Consider the following 19749-nt stretch of genomic DNA (forward strand, 5'->3'; position numbering starts at 1 on the left):
CGCTCATTCTAAGCTGGTCAAGCGAGGCACAATCAAATTGTCTTTCAATAATGCCCTTTTGAAGCCCTGCCCACACTTCATTCACAGAAACTTTGATAGCCTATTTGCACGTTTGTCAGACGCGGGTTACCCGTTGCATGTGTTGTCCGCTGTACCAGGTAGCATGCTGAAAAAAGCCAGCGAAGATGACCTCAGTGCCAATGACCATGTGACGCATGAAAGAAAGTTGTTGTCTTGCCTTACATTCGCAATATTAGTCACAATCTCAAGAACATTGGAAAGCGTGTCGGTGTTGATATTGCGCTATCTGCTCTATTAAAGCTGTCGAGCATGTGCGCAAGCCACGCGGGTGCAACAAGAAGCACCACGAACCGTTTGTTCCTTGTGTAGAGGGTGTAGTATATTCTATTCCACTCACATGTGGCAAAGAGTATGTAGCTCAGACGATCACTTGCGGGAGCACCGGTACAATGTCGAAAAACGCGCCTTGTCAGGTCACCTCGCCACGCATTGTGCACGTTGCGGCTGCAAGCCGCTATTTAACCGCACGCATTGGCTAGCTAAAACGTCTGATAAGCGCACGAGGGAAATTATCGAGACGGCAGAGATTAAATATAGATACACTGTGTGTTGCCCTTCAATAGGTCTATCAGAGAAGGAAATGCTATTTTTGTCGCGTCAGCCGCCTGTTTAATTGCTTCGTCGAATGCCTTGTGTGCCCCTCGCACACAAGGCAATCGCGCTATTGCGCTAATGTTCTGAGTTATGCACTACCAACTAGCCCATCAGCCTGTCCATTTGATGTATATGTGGCCAGCGAAAGAAGTTGCGGTTGCCAAACATGTGGTCACGTAAGATTGTGGGAAAGGTTTGCGTCTCACGCAGAATGTCCTTACCCATTGTAATTATTGTCTTATGGTAATCGATAATTTATCGAGCTAGCCATGCAGAACGCCTTATTCGGGCGTGCTGACACACGCCGTGTGTGCTTTGGAGTTTTCAATCTTGCTTAAATTGCGATGACTTCTTTTTTAATCCAAGGTTTTGTGCGCTAAACCAGGATATGATAACGAGGCAAAGGAGAGTGACTATTGTTAGGAAAAAAGTGACAGCTTCGCCGCAAGGGCGAAGCAACGAATGCGATAGCAAGAAACTAATGCTATACGAAGTGAGGCTCGCCAATGGATACTCTCAGTTTGAACAGCGCTCCTGTTGCAAAGGCGGCCAAAGCAGCGAAGGAAACTAGAGTGTTTCAAGTGTCGAGCTGTGACACTTGATAGTTCGCGCTCATCTTCTGTTTGTTCGTTTAGCGGCGTCCCTTGAGCTTGAGTGACTTTCGTACGCCCCGTAACACGAGCGCGGACATCACGGTGAAAGCGTGAAACATCCCTCTTCCCCTCAGCACGAGAAAACCGCGCGAGCAGACAGCGGAAGGGCAAGGTTCTCCCTGCGCAAATATGAGAAGAAGCGAGCGAGCTCGCCGACGACTTTTAAATCCGCCCGTCGCGCTCCTAGCGCCATCTCGCTGGTTATGAAGAAACGCTTATAAGCGCCTAGCGTTCTGAGTCCGTCCAGCGGTAAAGGGTGTGTATATAACGCTCGCCGTTAGCTACGTGGAGGATCTGCGTTCCGTGGTGTAGTGGTTAGCGCCACTCGTTGCGGAGCAAGAGGTCCCTGGTTCGATTCCGCGCTTCGGAAGCATTTCTCTGAATTATTTTTCTTTGGGGCTTTTATATATATACATACTTATGCCGTGCATGACGGCGGCGACGGCAAAATTCAGCCGAGACTGTCCATATAATTGCTATCGCAATAAAAGAAGCGTAGCACTGTCTTGCAGCCAATAAGAAAACAGGGCGACAGGAAAGCGAGTAGGGTAGTCGAAGAATACGGAACAGATATTAACCAACGTGCGCAGCGGGCTTTAGCACGTATATTCAACCTCCATCTGTAGCAGCGGCGAAGGCCACGTCCGCACGAGACGGCTGTCACAGGGCGACTTAATTATTTCGAGGCACGCCGTTGTGCGGGCCTTATCTACGAAGGAGTGCAAGTGCATGTTCTTCTTTGGTTGACCACTGACTGAAGTTACGAAGGTGGCCGCATAAGTGACACTTCTTTAGACTTAGTGCCCGGTACTTGATGGCTTCAGCTTATTCACATATGGGCACAAAAACACGCGGAAGCGAGGCTAGCTATGAGGCGTTGCTGCTTTCAACATGGCGAAGTCAGAAACGTCGTTGTGTTCCAGCAACCGTGGTGCGAAAATCCTGCTGAATGTTATCCACCTTGCACATGCCAACGACACAACAAAAGGATACTGCAGACATTCGCTACGTATTATTTTAACACAGGGACCTAACGTGTCGTCACCAACATTGGTTTATCTAGATTCGTCTCCGCTACAATCGGTACGCAAAAACGGTAAGACGAGTATACGCGTTACAATACTGTGTACGCCTCAGTGGTACTGTGGTTACGAGGCTTGGCTGCTGACCCGAAGGTCGCGGGTTCGGCCCCGGCCGCAGCGATCGCCTTTCCATGGAGGCGAAACGCGAGAGGCCCGTGTTCTGTGCGATGTCTGTGCACGTTAAAGAACGCCAAATGGTCGAAATTTCTGGAGCCCTCCACTACGCCGTGACTCAAATCATATCATGGTTTTGACACGTAAAACCCCAGATATTATTATTACAATACTGTCTACTAATCATTCGTTGAATGTCAGGATTGGCAGGTCGGCTCACGAAAACTGACCAAAGACGGTCGTTTAGCATATTAGTACAGAGTAGTAGCCTTGGAAGCTGCTTACTATTGCTGTTATTCATATTGTTCACATTTTCATAAGTGTACATATTTTAAACTTCGCCTTGCGACGGGAAACTTCCAAGAACACCCCGAGTTTCTGTAGAAGTAGGGAGGTAACCGACCAATAGTTCTCCGAGAGGCCTCGTTGCAGCAATCGCGACATTTTACCTTCACTTTTCTTTCGTTTCCTTTAGACAATTTTGAGGTGTATCCTGTGCCGACGTACTAATTTAGCCCGGTATATATTTTTTTATAATTCTTTCTTTCCTTCAGAAGTATTGCATGCGAACAGCGAACATAGTTGGCGGACAGAGGTCTCCAGACCCTTCAGTGCCTCCTCGTTGGTTCCCCGAGTTAATGACTCGAGACAGCAGCCCATGAGAACCGAGTCCTCCATTAGAACAGGACCCTGTCGGCGTCCTACTGTCGCACAATCGCATTGCCTCGTTTTGAGTGCGTCTGTGCCACCGTCCGCACTTTCTATCTAAGCTTCCCGAAATTTCATTTTCTTTGCACTCGGATGTCTTCACAATATTTCCGAAATAAACCAGAGACAAGTCTCGTTGCAACAGCTTAACGAAGATGTGATCATACCGAAGCTTCTATAGCAACAGGCGCTTTCTGCGCCATTTAGAGGGTTTTTTTATTCTATTTTTATCTCAAAATGAAAACAAAATCGGCGAAAAGTTTAGCGAGCTCGACTCTTTAGCAGTGAGTAAGACATATAGAGCATCGTAAAAAATCGTTGCTAACAGGTGGGACGAAAGGGTTTTTGTGTTCATTTTGTTATCAGTAGAGATGTTTGAACCCTTTCGCACAGGTTTTCAGAAGAAAGCTTTTTTTACGGCGCTTGTTGCCTGCACTTCTCGGAAACATAAACAAGTGATTTATATGAACGCGATATACTGTGTCATCTCAGTATCATACATTCTTGATCTTTGTGCTCAGTACTGTCATCGTTCTTTTTCCTCAACGGGCTGGAGTACTTTTCAAAAAAGGGTATTTTTCTTTATTAATACCTAAATAATTGTACTTTATGCCTGATTTCATACGTACGCAGTTCTTCAGGATTCATATTTGCTAATTGTTGTCCTATACAGCGTATTTGTAAATAATATGTCGGGGGTTGTGCTGAGTGGCATGAGCTGTGTTCATAGTTTTCTTTCTCGGGGATGACGTTTTATACATGTTGGCTTGCGACTGTGCAGTGCCACTCAGCGCGTAAATTCAATTTCATTGTTATTGAAATATTTGAGAAACATCGAAGGGTTCCATTTTTTATAAAAGAATATCGCTTATATGGCTTTACGTGAATGGTTCGCTTTCGGGCTTTGTCTGACTTATAAGTCAGTCTTCAAGCCAACAGACTTGACATTTTTTAGCCAATGCCTTACTCCATTCACTAAAGAATTAAAAACAAAAGCTGATCCCTCTCTCATAAGAATCGGACATAATTCAAAAGTACAACGTGTCTACCTATATGTTCTTCCAGTTATTTTCGATGTTGAGTAGAAGTTGCAACAAGCGTAAATTCGCGCGGCGTCTACTATATATATAAAAAAAGGCAGCATATCCAACGCGACCTTTTCCAATCTGTTCAGTCCTAACTGGCTTGCTGTGAGGAGGTTGAGGTTTCTGTCACCTCGGCTACTCCATCGCACCAGCATCAACACACGCTGCTTCAAAAGCAGACACAAGAGAGAGCGTGCCCAGCCCTGCACTTTTTAACACGGAAGTGTTTTATGCCGGGGTCCACCAAGACTTTCATGACGTATTTCCGTCACGGAAGTACGTCAGCAAAATGAATGCCATCAGATGGCAAAGAAAAAAACTATAAGAAAAAGTTCCCTTGACGGGAATCGAACCCATGACCTCTCGGCCCTCGACGATGGCTGGCGGGCGTTTAGCCCACTGAGCTACAGCCAAACACATCACGGAGGTGACATGAACGCGCCTTTTATCTTTCACACTTGCCTCTCGCAGTGATCTTGGATAGATGGATGCTATGAGCGTCCCCTTTATAACGGGGCGGTGACATCTGTGCCACCAGCTTCGAAAAAATTTAAAAAAACGCGCCCTTGCAACGACCGTCCCATTCGGCGCGTTTCCATTACAAGTTTAATTTCGTCAACGCTTTAACACACCGTGAGATGGCGGTTTTAGCGCAAGCCTCGCTCATAGCATTTATCCATATCGACAAATAGCTCTCCGACGCTCGCCTAGGCTATGGTGGCTAGGCTGTCGTACCGCGTTCCCCGCTCGTCCTGTGAGAAGTTACGGTCAGGCTATAGAGGGAAGACACGACGCGCGTAGCGTTTCTCCTCGCATTTCAAGACGCTTTGAAGGAGTGCATATCGAGCATTAGTGTTTATTATGTGTTCGTTGATGCCATCTTTGCGCGGGATTCACCCATATGCGAAGTCCACGTATATGTTAAGAACTTCAGCTACCGCAAGGGTTAAATCATGATCATGGGCGTTTGTCGTCGGTACGGAGATGTGCCACTAGGCGTCAACGTGAGTGCGATGCGTCCACCGTCAAGCGGTGCTATACCTGTCAAACAACAGTAGACATTGTACAAGCTCTCATATACCAATGCACTATGAACGATAAACTACTCCTGTGACGACACCTAATTCACTTTCGTGTTATACCGATTTTTTAAGTTTTGCGGAAAGCCCGCTTAACGGTCATGTCGAAACCTGGCTGAACGATGGCGGAGCGAAGAGAGCTCTGCGCTAGGTAGCAGTGAAAAAGGTGCCGCTCATTCAGCAAATGGACCGCGAGGAGACTGAGGACCGCGAAAATTAAGAAAACAGAAACATCATTAGCCTCGGCCTCCACGCTCCCAGCCGCAACGGAAGGAACAGGCAGTTTCAAAGGACAGCGTCAGCTCATTGCTTCTCTCCCTCGCACCTCCATACCAACCAGCAGGTAATTTCCTGATGGAAGCCGTCGCCGATGATTGCCTCGGCACCTTCCGAATATTCATGCGTTGTTTTATTGCTATGGCTGAGAGCAGAGCTTATCCTCGAGAGTGCTCCATAATATACTTCGGGACCTGGATGCACAATGTGCTGAACCCGCCTTTTTTTCGCTTCCTCGCTTGCTTTAATTCTTTCTTTCTGAAGAAAAAAGCTGCAGCTTGTTTACCTAAATAGGGTGAATTTTCTGCGCCGCAATTTTCCCTGCAGTTCGCGCACATCGGAGACGCTAATGCGTGCGTTTAACAGCAAGAGATGGACACTATCCACAAGTATACAGCGGATTATTTGTTAACTTAAGCCGAATTATAAGTTTCCTAATAGATGGCAAAAGCTCATCTATCGCGAAAGTTGAGAAACCACACATTCGAGTTTTCAAGCCTAAATGCGAAAGTGAGCCGTTCATCGTTTAATAAACGAATTTGCATTCTCGCAGGTGTAATACTGACGGCGCTCCTAATTCCAGTCGTTACGTGTTGTCGCGTCATGTAGCAGAATACCTTAGCCAATGCGGCAACGTCGAGGTCACGGTATGTTTATACAATGAGCACTATGGCGGCGACATGGCTACTGGCGGCGCTGACTGACGCTCCCACGTTTAAATACACATATATACCCAATAAAGTGGACGGGGGGATGGCCGCCGCGGTAGCTCAGTTGGTAGAGCATGGGACGCATTATGCGAAGGTCGCAGGTTCGGTCCCTGCCCGCGGCAAGCTATCTTTTCGTCCACTTTTCTGTCTTCACATTTACATTACATTTACTACTAATAACGTCCCCTATACTTTCCTTGGTATTATTGTGTGTTAGTGCGCATTAATATTGTGTATAACAAACGAGCCCTTAAAATTTCCACTTCTTTCCTGCATTCATAGCGAGGGTCTCGTTCTGGCAGACTTGATGCTTTCAGGTAGTATGCGAGGGATTATTGGTCAGCTGCCAGCTCGTAATAAGTTCACTTGCTACGTGACGCCAACAGGCGGAAAAAAGTGTTCCACACTCGCCGTCATGGCTACTAGCGGCGCTGATTGACGCTCCCACGTTTAAATACATATATATACCCCACAAAGTGGACGGGGGGATGGCCGCCGCGGTAGCTCAGTCGGTAGAGCATCGGACGCGTTATTCGAAGGTCGCAGGTTCGGTGCCTGCCCGCGGCAAGCTATCTTTTCGTCCACTTTTCTTTCTTCACATTTACATTACATTTAATACTAATAACGTCCCCTATACTTTCCTTGGCATTATTGTCTGTTAGTTTGGACTGCGGTTATGACTTCGTTTTTTTTGTTGTTGTTGTAATTTGTCGCGTACTGTCGTCACAAACTCTTCTTCTTCTCTTCGATTCTTTTACATCCCCTTTCCCCTTCCCACGTGCAGGGTAGCAAACCGGAGTCTGCTTCTGGTTAACCTCCCTGTCTTTCCTTTCTCCCTCTTCTCTCGTCTGTTAGTGCTCATTAATACTGTGTATAACAAACGAACCCTTAAAATTTCCACTTCGTTCCTATGTTTATACAAGTATTATATCTATACAACGCACTAGAATAGCACTTAAAGTAAAGTGAAATTAGCGCCAATGAAGACGGTCACTAAGACGAGGCTGACAAGGACAGGCGCTTCCTTGCCTGCCTCGTCTTTGTGTTCGTCTTCATTTGCGCTAATTTCACGTTGTTAAAATACAAGACCAACTAGCCCAATAGTATGTCCTACTTAAAATAAAAGCACAGCGCAGAAAAAGACTGAAAGACAGACAAGAAGACGGGACGAGGGGCAGTTCTGACTATCTAAAACGCTCCACACAAAAGCGCAGAAAAAAGTCTGACTACGTCTGCATGCGATGCTCTTGCATAGAGAATCAAACTGAAATAAATGTGGTGTTCAGATTTCAGAACGTTTCCTGAAATTTTCTGTCTATGCAGCTTGCATAAGTACCCCATGATCCACAGTATCAAACTTCCTCTCACTAATTCGCAAGGAAAGAGAAAGCTTGGGCTGCGGTTTAGGACAGCTCTTGTTTATTTTATTCCGGTGCGTTTGAATTCGACGATTTTCGTGCAGTTGATATTGCAGTTAATGCTGTCTACGACGCCATTTTAAAATGCGTGTGCGTCGCCGGCTAGACCGATTATGAAAAATGAGCTGTCTCGGATCTGGAGTGTAGTTTATGAGATAAGAAAAAAAAAATGTCTCGGTGTTGTGTTTCTCAGTTTTGCGAGGCAACACGCGCTCGTGATAAAATCAATAAGCACGTAAAGAGAAAGAGAGAGAGAGCGCGAATCAAGGAAATGCAAGCACGTTAACAAGACGCACATCCGGTTTGCTACCCCGCACTAGGAGAAGGAATAACGGGGCGAAAAACGGAATCGAATAAAATAGATAGATGGAGTCACACGCAAACTTGCATCCAGTCTACAGATGGCCGCAGAGACCCGTCGATTGCAGGTGCACTAGCAGCGTTTTCATTGCCTTCTGCGCCATCGACGCCCGTTCCCGTAGTCCAAGAGAGAGAAAGGTAAAGGAGAGACAAGGAGGTTAACCACAGGAAATCTCCCGTTGGCTACCCTGTACTAAGAAGGGGAAATGGTTCGATTCCCAGTGTCAACGGGAACTAATGAGGAGACAGGTACCCTGAACTGGTGTTTCGGGTGCTTATATCTCGAGAAGGTGGCTTCTACTTTCCGCTCTCTTCTTTCACTAACCGCCACCGGCCTTCCCTATCCTTCCAAAGAGATAGGCGTCGCTCTTGACCTAAACCACTATCCATCTCTGTCCTGGTTAACTTCCCAGCCACTCCGTCCATTTCTTTTTTCACTCTCTCTTTCCTAATTATCATGCCACATAGCTTTCTACTAGCGTTCTTTGTCCCGGTTCTCTTCTGAAAACCATCCAGTCGCACCGTTGCCATTGCGCGGACGAAGAATTGGAGCTTTTCCAGTTGGCAAGACTGTTTAATTACGATTAGCGTCGAGCCTTGGCACAGAACGTATCGTATGTGTCCCCATTCAATAGAATGGTTTTCTTGGAGGTTTCAAAGCGCAGCTTTCGTCAATCTAAATTCCCGTTAGCTTGAACCGAGACGTTATCTGCAAGGGGGAACCTTAGAGAAACTGGTAGGAAGCAGAGTAAGCTATAGGAGCGTGGGCTAAGAACAGCTAAAGCCGCAGTACCGAGACTTGGTCGTGACGCAAGCATAAAAAAGTACAACGCAATCTGTGAATAAATCTCGATCATTGTCAGCCAAATGCGTCTAAGAAAGGTATTTACGCTATATATATATATATATATATATATATATATATATATATATATATATATATATATATATATATATATATATATATATATTTGCAACATATTCTCTCTCCTGCCAGATTTGGAAAGTACAGCGAGAATAAGATGAGCGTGGCCAAAAATAGATTTATTACTGCGCTTAAGACGCCAGTTTCAACCTCCGTGCAAGCAACGAAATACATTTTCTATAAATTTAAGCTTTTCCTGCATGTCACTGCTGGGGAAGAACTGTGGCCTGCCCGGAACAAAGCACGTTGAATGGAAAGCTGTAGCGATGCCCGTTAACTCGTTCACGGTGTGACTAAGCAAGGCTCCGATCGAATATCCAACATAATAAAACTTTTCGCCTTCTGTGATATATATCTTTTCTTTCTTAATAACTGACCGGGAGGGAGTGTCGTGACTGGCTCTTTTTCTATGCACTACAGTTCACTATACGGACCAAGCGGTGAGCTAGCAATTCCCGAGCTTGTTTCTAGGCGTTCTTTTTTTCTTTTGTATACACTGCTCCAACACCAACACCTTCTCTAAGAGTCTGCGACCGGCAACACTCGTTGGCAGTTCGGGCAAGCTGCCGCCACCGGGATCAACTTCCGACCTTTAAAATTGGTAAAAAGGTACCGCACAGACGGTGGAGGTTCAAAACGAGGTGGCGTGGGAGAAATTTCATTTCATAAACTTTCTTAGCTCTGGTGTCTGATTAGACATTTTCTTCCTCACTAATTAATCTATTTTTCTCTTTCGCAACAGTGGGCTTGCAATCCCTGTACGTAATTCTTGTAGAAGTTCCTGGCTTCCAGCATTTTTTTTTTGCCTTTCTTGAGTTTTCAGAATAAATGTTTCCAACATGGTCTCACTACGGCCAAAGGGAAAAGAGTAGCGCAAACACTCGTTTCTCTTGCTTTTTTTTTTTTTTCAGGGAAGCTGGTGTGAGATGAGTCAATAGAGTAAGCGCTGAACCTACGCCGATAAATGCGAAAGAAGCGCTAGTCTAAAGTTTTCGTTTCCACTGAAATAAACAGAAGAGTTGGCGTCATATTAATGTAGAGGTAGTGAGGTCGCTACGCAGTTAGGTAACATGCAGCTGAGTAAAGCGTGAGTAGAAATCAGTCGTGGTACACGACTGATTTATGCTCACGCTTTACGCGATCTACATGAAGCTCGACTCTGAAGTTATTCTCTGCATAACAAATCCTACTAACGAGCCCTGATATGAGTCGCGCAAACGAAAGGGGTGACACGAATGGAGTCACCGCACAGTCTTTACACATTAAATTAGGGTATTTAACGAGACAAAACCTACGCAGAGATTTATGAGGCATGCGCCGTAGTGCACCAGTTTGAATCGCGGACTGAGTTTCTTTACACTTTCAGCCTGACATCCTCTAAATGGCTTATAACTAATATGAAAAATATTTATATTCACTTCGTCAGCCATAAGGACGATTGAATTGCCCAAATATATGGAGGACGAAAAATTATACCACGTGAGAACCCAAAAAGGCCTTTCTGAACAGTCATCGTCTGAGTAGACAGCTGACGAGCTGCGCAACTGCGTAACATAATTTGGGGTAGTATACGCTAACCACGCGTGTGCACTTATAAGGCATTCATCATATGTATACATGATCACCATCACACGGGGTTTTTCGTCACCATCGCTTGTGGGGACTCATCTTGAGGTTGTTCTGTGCCTTGAATGTGATCGGTTGGCCACGTATTCAGGACGTATTAAAGGCGTGTTAGCTGGTACGTCATCGGCGCATTGGTGGCGAATGCTCAACAGGTTATACAGTATCGCGCTGTCTTTCCTCCACGACTTTACCGAACGTGCAGGACTGCCTCGAATAGTGCAATAAAGTGCATCTTCCTGACATCCCAATCACCGCGCGCGCCCTTCAGCTTTGCTCTTGCTGGATATACGCTTCGAGCGGCAGTGTTTGCGCCAACGTCTCGCGAAGACAGGGCGAGTGCTTCTCCCATCAGGGACGTCGCTCGAGTAAGCCTAGGGCGGGCTCTAGTGTTCACTGACAGGGCCGCCAGTTCTGGTAACAGTCCAATGAAAGAAGCTCGTTCTCTCGAGGGGAGCACTCCTCACCACCACTAAGTATCACTTCTTTCTGCTCTCACTTTCTCCGTGTTTTTGGGTGCGCGTCTCCGTGTGTGGCTTCGTGGCGCATGGTCAGGAGAGAAACACAGATGTCGAGGTTTCCCTGGACCTTATACTAACACGATAACAAATGAAAAGAAAGAAGCGTATAGAAGTGAGATACATCGTTCACCAACACATCGACCAATACATCGTTTTTACAACATCGTAAGTACGATAGGTACTCGCTTTTAAAAATTTCTATCACACTTGAATGTATATCATCAACTCTTAGGCTTTTCTACATTCTTCAATCTGCCAAACTTCGTCGTCGTAGTGGTCGTCATCGGGATCATAATAGCCACCGCTATCCTCGCACGCTACTATCTCTACATACAGCAGCTCTTCTTCCTTTATCGCAGGACCTCTAGCTGACATCAGTACCGCTTTAATTCATTAGTGCGACATTTGTGTTCCTCACAACAGCAATAGGGCTTCTTAATGTGAACCTCATATACGCGTCTGACTTTCTATTTCCTGAGAACATCAGGAAGAGGACGTCACCCATTTCAACGTCATTTAGGGGATCCTCAAGGCTCTGATATGTGCAAGTCCTGAAGTGCAACATGTCAAAGTACTCTAACTTGGCATTACTCTCTTAGATGGAACAAGGATGATTGCTCTTGGTCTGGCCTGCACTGACAGGCGGAACTCGCTTGTTTAAACGCCACTTCCTACGCCACTGCCACCCCGCTAATCGAGGCACAGGGCAATATGACGCACAACAAAACCAGAGGGCCGTCAAACATTGCATTGTTCCATAGTTTAACCGTGGCTTGGCATATCGGATGAAGAAGAAAGTAAAACGCTGCGCCGGCGCTCAATTGCACTTTTTGATTGCATTCCCCACTAAATCGTTAGCCAATCTTTTCGCTTTTTGCTTTCAGTTCTTTCGGTCGTACTTCATATTGCTCCACTCGAGCCATTTTCCGCGGGGTGACCAGATACATTGCTCGGAGTTTTCCCACATGACTTCAGGAGTCGTTAGCTTAAAGCATGACATCGTTAGACATTTCCATCTTTCGCAGTGTTGGTTTTCCTTTCTTACTACGCCTCCTGTCAACATGAACCTGACGAGACATCCGACAAGACGCTATCAATATAAGATGTACCATAAATGTTTTTGTATTTTCGATAGCGTCACTGACCTTCAATCGTTTCTTCATTTTGGACCTGGGGCACTTGCAGAAGCAATAATCCGCCAATCCACTCGCGATTTGCAGCGGTACCTACAGAGTTTCGAACATGTCGACGAACACAAGTGGAAGTTTCAGTGCATCATAACAGCGTGAAAACGCCGCATAAGTCAACTTGAAAAAGGCACTTTACGTAAGCTGTCTTCACGACTGGGCGATATTCGCGTGCCGACTAATACGTGACCTAACAGGACATAACTAAAAGACTAGGCTCCGGCAAATCCCGGACTGCGAGTACGTCGGATGAGTTTTCCGAATGTCATTCTACGTCTGATTCTCCCATATGACGTTAAATATTTCCAGAAGTCGGATAACTGTGGTGTTATTAACAAGTAGTAATAACTTGGCGTATACGTATTAGTCATATAAAGTAAAAAATAACAGCAAAATACTGTAAGACTAGCCACCGTTGTAAAGCAGCTGCGTTTATTTAGGGAATAAGGTGTTGTATGGAACGTGTTCAATGTGTATGAACTGGATACGTGCAACAGAACAGGAGTACTTATAACTGATTTCCACCTATGCGTTTTCGCATTAGCTACGTCTTTAGAAATAATAATCGTTATTGCTACTTATGTTCCAGTTCTCGGTGTTCGGTTCTGTGATAACGCTTCAAAGTTTACAATGACACGTTTTGCATCCATGGAATATAGCATATATCTCCTTTTAAATGCTTTCTTATTCTGTTACGTGTTTCCTCGTCTTTTCACACTCATAACTTCATAGTTGAACTAAGTGCCGTACGTACGCCTGTAGGCACGTTAACTGAACAATGAATTGCATAGTAGCCCCAGTACTCTAGAAACATATTCCGATAGTTAACACACTAAGAATGAAAAATAAGATCTAAAAGTGAGACGCATATGATTACGAGTCAGCCTTTGAGCTTAGGAATCATTCTAAAGCGTAGTTATCAGTACACCAGCTCAGTAACGTCAATGTTTATGTTGGTTGTAGGGCTTTTCTGTCTGTATTCAAATATAAGTTAAAATACTTGCGAGCCAGTCCTTGCATGCAATTGGCGCAACTCCCACGGCGCCTTTCTATTCTCGATGCGGAATTCAATTGCTCGTCAAAAGCAGGCTATTGAAGTCTGTTGGAGTGTTCTTCCGTAAACTAGGCGTCCGCTGTTTGCATAAGTGCAGTCACTTCCTGCCCAACTAAATAGGCGGGCCAGTGTCCTATATAGCGTTGGACGACGACGTTTTATGTGTTCACGATAAATACTGCCTGATTCGTCGTCATGGTACACAATAGATTAGACGTGAAGCGTCTCTGGGAAAACTGGTGTGGCGGCCACCTCGGCTGTGCTCGCGGCGCTTTCTCAGCGCTGCACTCTGTCTGTCGCCTGTTTCCAAGATACGTTTTTTTAACACGAAGGTGTTTTATGCCGGGGTCCACCACGGCTCCACTGATGTCTTTCTGTCACGGATATGACGTTGTAAGATGTACACTATCAGTTGAACCTACGACCCCTCGCACCGAAACGCGCGGCTCAAAACCACTCGACCACAGAGCGTACGTTCTTTAGCTTACAAACGGTGAGCAATTTATATACACCATTTACCTTTGGCGGTGCTCAGAGCTCGGTGGCTTCAGCGTGTTCTTTTTATCACTAGCGAGATGGCGCGAAGAGCGCGGAGGGCGCGCTTTTAAGGTCGTCGCCCCGCGCGTTGCAATGCGAGCGCGCCTCTACAGGGGGTGCCTCTCGTGCGCGCTTATCTCGTGATGGGGGTGGTTTGTACGCCTTGTGCTTTCAACGCAAGTTTCCGTTGACGTTGCAGAGAGCACGAAGGTCACTTCGCTCGCTGCAGCGGCAGCGTTTCCGAAAGGAGCGCGCTGCTCACACACAAATAAGTAACACTTGTGACAATTCTTAGTTCGCGCTCGTCCTGTGTATGTTCTATTCGTGCGTCCTTTCTGCTTTAGAGAGCACTGCAAGTTTCGAGCTGCTTTCCGTTCTTCGCGTGACATTGCAGTTTGTTGCTATAGCGTTCATTCCTTTGCCCTTGTAGCGAAACAATGCACAATAAACGCTCAACTACCCGTGTTGAACGTTCCACTTTCGTGTTATACCGATTCCTATGAAAGGGGGATCAGCCATGTTTCTTTTCTTCAAGAAATGCAAAGATATTGAAGTCATATTTCTGTCACAAAAGCTGTGCGGCGGAAAACTGGAGGTCTTTATCAAGTGGGAATTGCGCGTTGACGTGTACACACGCCCTCTGCTTCTGTCACGCGCTCTTATAGACCCGGTGTTTCAGCGAAGATTTAAGGTTAGCATAAAATCGAAATTATATAGATCAGAACACAATTTTGCGAAACGTCACTGGCTGCTGCTAACGTTAGGACATATGTGTTAATCCTATAGGCATTTCTTTTGTACCTTCGATATTTCTTCCGTATTTCATAAACTTGCAGCCAAAAGGCAGATTATGAATTACATTTTTTCACGTACCGCACTAAAGCACCTATTAGGCGAAGGACACGTTCGAATTGAAAAGCAACACCTGTTTCCAGGCCTCGAGGTCCTGTAACGGCCGTGCGCTTCAAGATAATTTTCGTATCCATTTTGCCATTGAGTAGCAGGCGGTTGCTTGATTACTCACCAGGCTAACCTCTCCGGGCATTTCATTAAAGAATCTTATCTCTCTCTCTTGATTACTCTCAGAGCTGGTGTGGATGCAAGAAGCCTGTTTGTGGTCGACAAGGGACATCCCCAGACTACTCCTATAAATCTCTACAGCATCACCTTTACAGGTGAGGATTACCCCAAGCACTAGAGCATCAAACCAGGTGACGTCTCTACTTACTAGAAAGAACCAGTGAGCTTTGAAGGCACCGTGGTTGAGCCCAGTGGTTACTGCATACAAGTGATACGCTTAAGCTTCGCACTACGGTGTATCTGAGAAGGTGAAATTTGCCAAAGGCTTGTCTCCCAAACAATGTGGAACAAAATAGTCGAACTCGATTGACGCATACAATGCAAAAAAGGCAACAGAACAACGGCAACTCGTTGTCCTTGCCTGAAGGCGCCATTTTATAAGATATTCCGCACTGAGTAGCCAAGTTACCAAATAGAGCCATTTCTCTCGAAGCTTGACCGCGACAAAGATATCGTAAACACTGCACCGGCATAGCCACAGCCTCGATATCTTGCCGCAGGTCGGTGATTTACGAAAAGTGGGAAGGCGAGGTACCACGTGCGTCGTGGATATGAGTCGCAGCGTTACACGGCTTCACGCGCTTCTGGGCACTGCAATTTATTTCCCCTGCACAGGAACGAACAGCTCAGGAAATGCATTTCGCACAGACAACAGTTTTTCTGTACCATACACTCTAAACATCGGCTCCGAAATTCGAGGCAATGATTTGTTCTTCGGGCTTGTGACACTTATGAACATCTGGATAACAAAAAGCAACGTCATCTTGTCTCTTTTATTCCTTTTTGGCCTCCAGGCGACACTGTTGGCGCATGCGTGCTCCGAGCAACTGCAACAGCTGACACCCATCAATGCCTGTGACATCATCGAGCAGAAGACGAATGCCTTGCGGCGCTACGTGACCGCAGGAAGCTAAGAGTAAGGTCAACAGAAGCGTTGCTTCGGTAAAACCACTAAAACTGGCCAGCAGACACACGCGGGCGTACAAACCCAGGCACGATATACCATTTTTCAAATGGCCGTTCAAAGGGCATGTCGTACCATGATAAAACGAGTTCCGCCTGAACATTCTTCACGCCTCGTCGTCTCGAAGACAGAATTTCACATCTTTCAGAAGAAAACGATAACATCAATACTGCACCGCATGATTGCAGCCGCAGTGGCGCGCCTGCAATTGCCAATTCGTATTTTTTTCTAGCTCGACAGAATGGCTGAAAAATGCAATGAGCTTATACATTTCTGGATTGCATGGCTCATGTTCAACTTTGTTTGTGACGTGACCGCTATCACCTACCCACCTGTCCCGTAACGTGCGTCTGAAATAGCTGGTCGCCTCCTTAGCTTTCTCATCAATGCACTTACCGCCTCTTGAGTCTCTAGGTCCGCTGCCAACGTGGCCGAACTTGTGGCACCCTTCAGCGCCGTCACAATCGAGTCATTTGAGCGCACCAGTACTTGCAGTAGCAGACGGCGGCTTCCTACGGCGAGGGACTCTCGAAAGTTGCGCAAAGTGTGGCCGTTCTGATTGCATGCGTGCTGCCACCGTCAGTTTGTCATGGTCTTTTTTTTCTTTTTTTTTTACCCGCCGCGTTATCAAATGATGCGAATGGACACAAAATAAGAGGTCTTGCGCAGCGACACGTGGACGGCGAAAAAAATCTTAGTGCACATATAAAGGAACCGGAAGTATAAAATTCGGCTCATCTTTTAACTGGAAAAGGCACGCACACAGGCACGGATACTAGAAAGAAAAAACGCAACTACCACGAGTGTCCTTCTAGTGCCCGTGTCTGTGTGCGCGCCTTTTCCAGTTAAAACATGAATCAGTACCAACTAGCCCGATTTGCCGTGCTACTGAAATAAAATTTGCCGTTTGAAATACGAGCGTAAGTGGCGTAAAAGAGCTTTTTAAAGGGCCTCTTACTAACCGGCTGTATTCTTTAAACATTTTAAGCAAACACGTGCATTGAATTCAGAATGACGCGTCATGATCAACAATGCCAAACGTGGCGGCGCTACGAGCCGCGGGCACGCCACAAAATAGAAAAAATGCGGAGCTTGCCCTAGTGGCACAACGCTGGAACCATCAGCGGAGCTAGTGTTCGACCTTAGCTAAGTTTTGCTAGTATTGTGAAGCTTTTGGTGAGAGGCTACGTTTTTGGTAGTATTACTAAGTATGCCTAGACTTGGACAGATATGTCACCTGTTACGTGATGTGGTGATTTTAGTGGCGTGACCAGCTGTTACGTGGTTTTTGGTGGGAGCATGTCACGTGGCTAGCTGTTAAGTGGTGTATGGCGGGGACATATCGCGTGACTAGCTCTTACGTGATGTTGCGTGATTTTAGTCGCGTGCGAAATCGTTACCTGATTTTTAGTCATGTGAATAAATGTTGCGTGATGTTACAGGATTTTTAGTCACACGAGTAGTTACATGACGTTACATGATTCTAATCGCGTGGCTAGTTACGTCATGTTACGCGATTTTAGTCACGTGAATGTTACGTGATTTTTAGTGACATGACTGGATGTTACGTGACGAACCGTGATTTTTGTCACGTGACCATATGTTACGGAATTTTTGTCATGTGTCTAGTTATTACGTGATGCTTCGCACTAGTAGTGACAAGCCTGAAGAAAGTGCGGAGCTGGGCGGCTTTTCTTTCTATTTATTTTAACACGAAAGTGTGGGGGTCCATCAAGACTTTCATGACGTATATCCGTCACGGAAATACGTCAGCAAATTGAACGCCTTGAGATGACAAAGAAAAAAACCTATAATAAAAAGTGCCATTGACAGTAGTCGAATCCGTGACCCCTCGGTCCGCGACGATGGCTGGCGGCCTTTAGCCCACTGAGCTACCGCGAAGCTTTTTTTTTTCTATCATTATTTCTGAGCTACCGCCAAGCAGATAACGAAGGGTACATGAACGCGCCTATTATCTTTCCCACTTTCCTCTCGCAGTGCTCTTGGATGGATGGATCGATGGATGGATGGATGGATGCTATGAGCGTCCCCTTTGTAACTGAGTTGTGGCATGTGTGCCACCAGGATCCAAAGAAAAAAAAAACCTCGTTGCAATTAGCACCGGCAACGTGCCGTTGCTACAACCGTCCCATTAAGCGCGTTTCCAAGGGCAGAAGTGTAAATGATTCCGCACAACTGATTTGCAATAGAAGTGTAATCTCGTCAACGCTTTAACACACCACGAGCATCCGTACATATGGAAAAAATTTCACCATGTCCCACTAAAGGCAACTATGTGGGGATGCGAAGGAGCGCATGGGTCGACTTAAAGTTCCGTTCATCACGGGTACCTTGCCCGATGTAAACGCGTCCTTGCATGTGGAGCACACCATGAATTCACTGTAGTTGCTGTTACTCGTCCCGAACTCTTGTTGGAGCACGCCACGCGGGTTCATCGCGCGTTTGCAGAATCTCGTTCCCCGACGCCATCACGTGAGTGCTGAGAGAGCTTACGGGGGAGAGGCCACAGCGTCTTACCCAGCCCCTTACACAGGCCCGAACGCGCTAGCGCGTGCCAGCACACGTGGTTTTGTCTGCGTTACGCCAAGCTAGGACAGCATATGGCAGCCCGGGCGCCTAAAGTGCTCTGAACGTATCATAATCAAGGCGGTCGAAGAACACGACGAAGAAGACTTTTCCTTGGCGCGAGCGCGCGCTCTGCACGTATCAACATCAATACGGTCGAAGAACAAGACGAAGAAGACGTCTCCTTGGCGCCTTTATATCTCTCTGTTTCTCTGTTTCTCTTTATGCTATTCTTTACTCTCACCCCACCTCCTTTCTCTCCTCATCTTCACTTCCCTTTCCCGACACCTTGCTATACTATATAATACTATACTATACTATACTATACTATACTATACTATACTATACTATACTATACTATAGTATACTATACTATACTATACTATACTATAGTATACTATACTATGCAAGCCCATGCTATGCCATGCTAGCGTGTCTAGATAGCCGAGTGGTTAGGACGCTCCCTTTCGGATCGTGGGTACGCAAGTTCGAATCCCGCGGCCTCATGAGAATTTTTTTTCGCCCGATTTTCTCCTACTTTATATCTGTCTTTCTGACTCTCTGTTGTGAAAATCGAGAGGGCCCTCCCCTTTGGTGCCTCGTTCCCGAGCTAGCGCGTGTGTTGGCCCCGCGTGGCCCGAGTGCAGGGAACCGCCGTGAATCGGCAATACGGCTACCATCACTTCGCCGCCAGGCCTTTTTGTCTGGTGCAAGCCATACGTCGGCCTTCCCTGCACGGAGACACGCGTCCGCGAATGTCCGGTCAATGCTCGCCGCACACCAGGCTAGTCCACGTCACGGCGCTTCGCCTGTCCTCACTGGCCGCCAGTGACAGCCCACTCTCCCATGAACTTGCTTCTGTCTGGCGCTGGCTCACCGCGGGACATGCTCTCAGGCCTGCACGAGAGGTTGGCGCGCTGCTCTGGCAGGCGGCTTCTCGTCCGTGCGCTCGATTACTGCCCTTTGTCGTAGCGGCGCCGGCAAGCATACACTAGAGTGGTCTTGCAGAGTTTTTCTGTCGGCCTGCAGGCCCGTGACGGTCGCACTGTGCTGTACCTTGGGTTAATAAACCTGTGTTTGCTGACAACCTGCCTCGAGTGCCTTTTGTGCGC

Source organism: Rhipicephalus sanguineus, chromosome 2 (assembly GCF_013339695.2).
Source record: "Rhipicephalus sanguineus isolate Rsan-2018 chromosome 2, BIME_Rsan_1.4, whole genome shotgun sequence".
In the NCBI taxonomy this organism is placed as follows: Eukaryota; Metazoa; Arthropoda; class Arachnida; order Ixodida; family Ixodidae; genus Rhipicephalus; species Rhipicephalus sanguineus.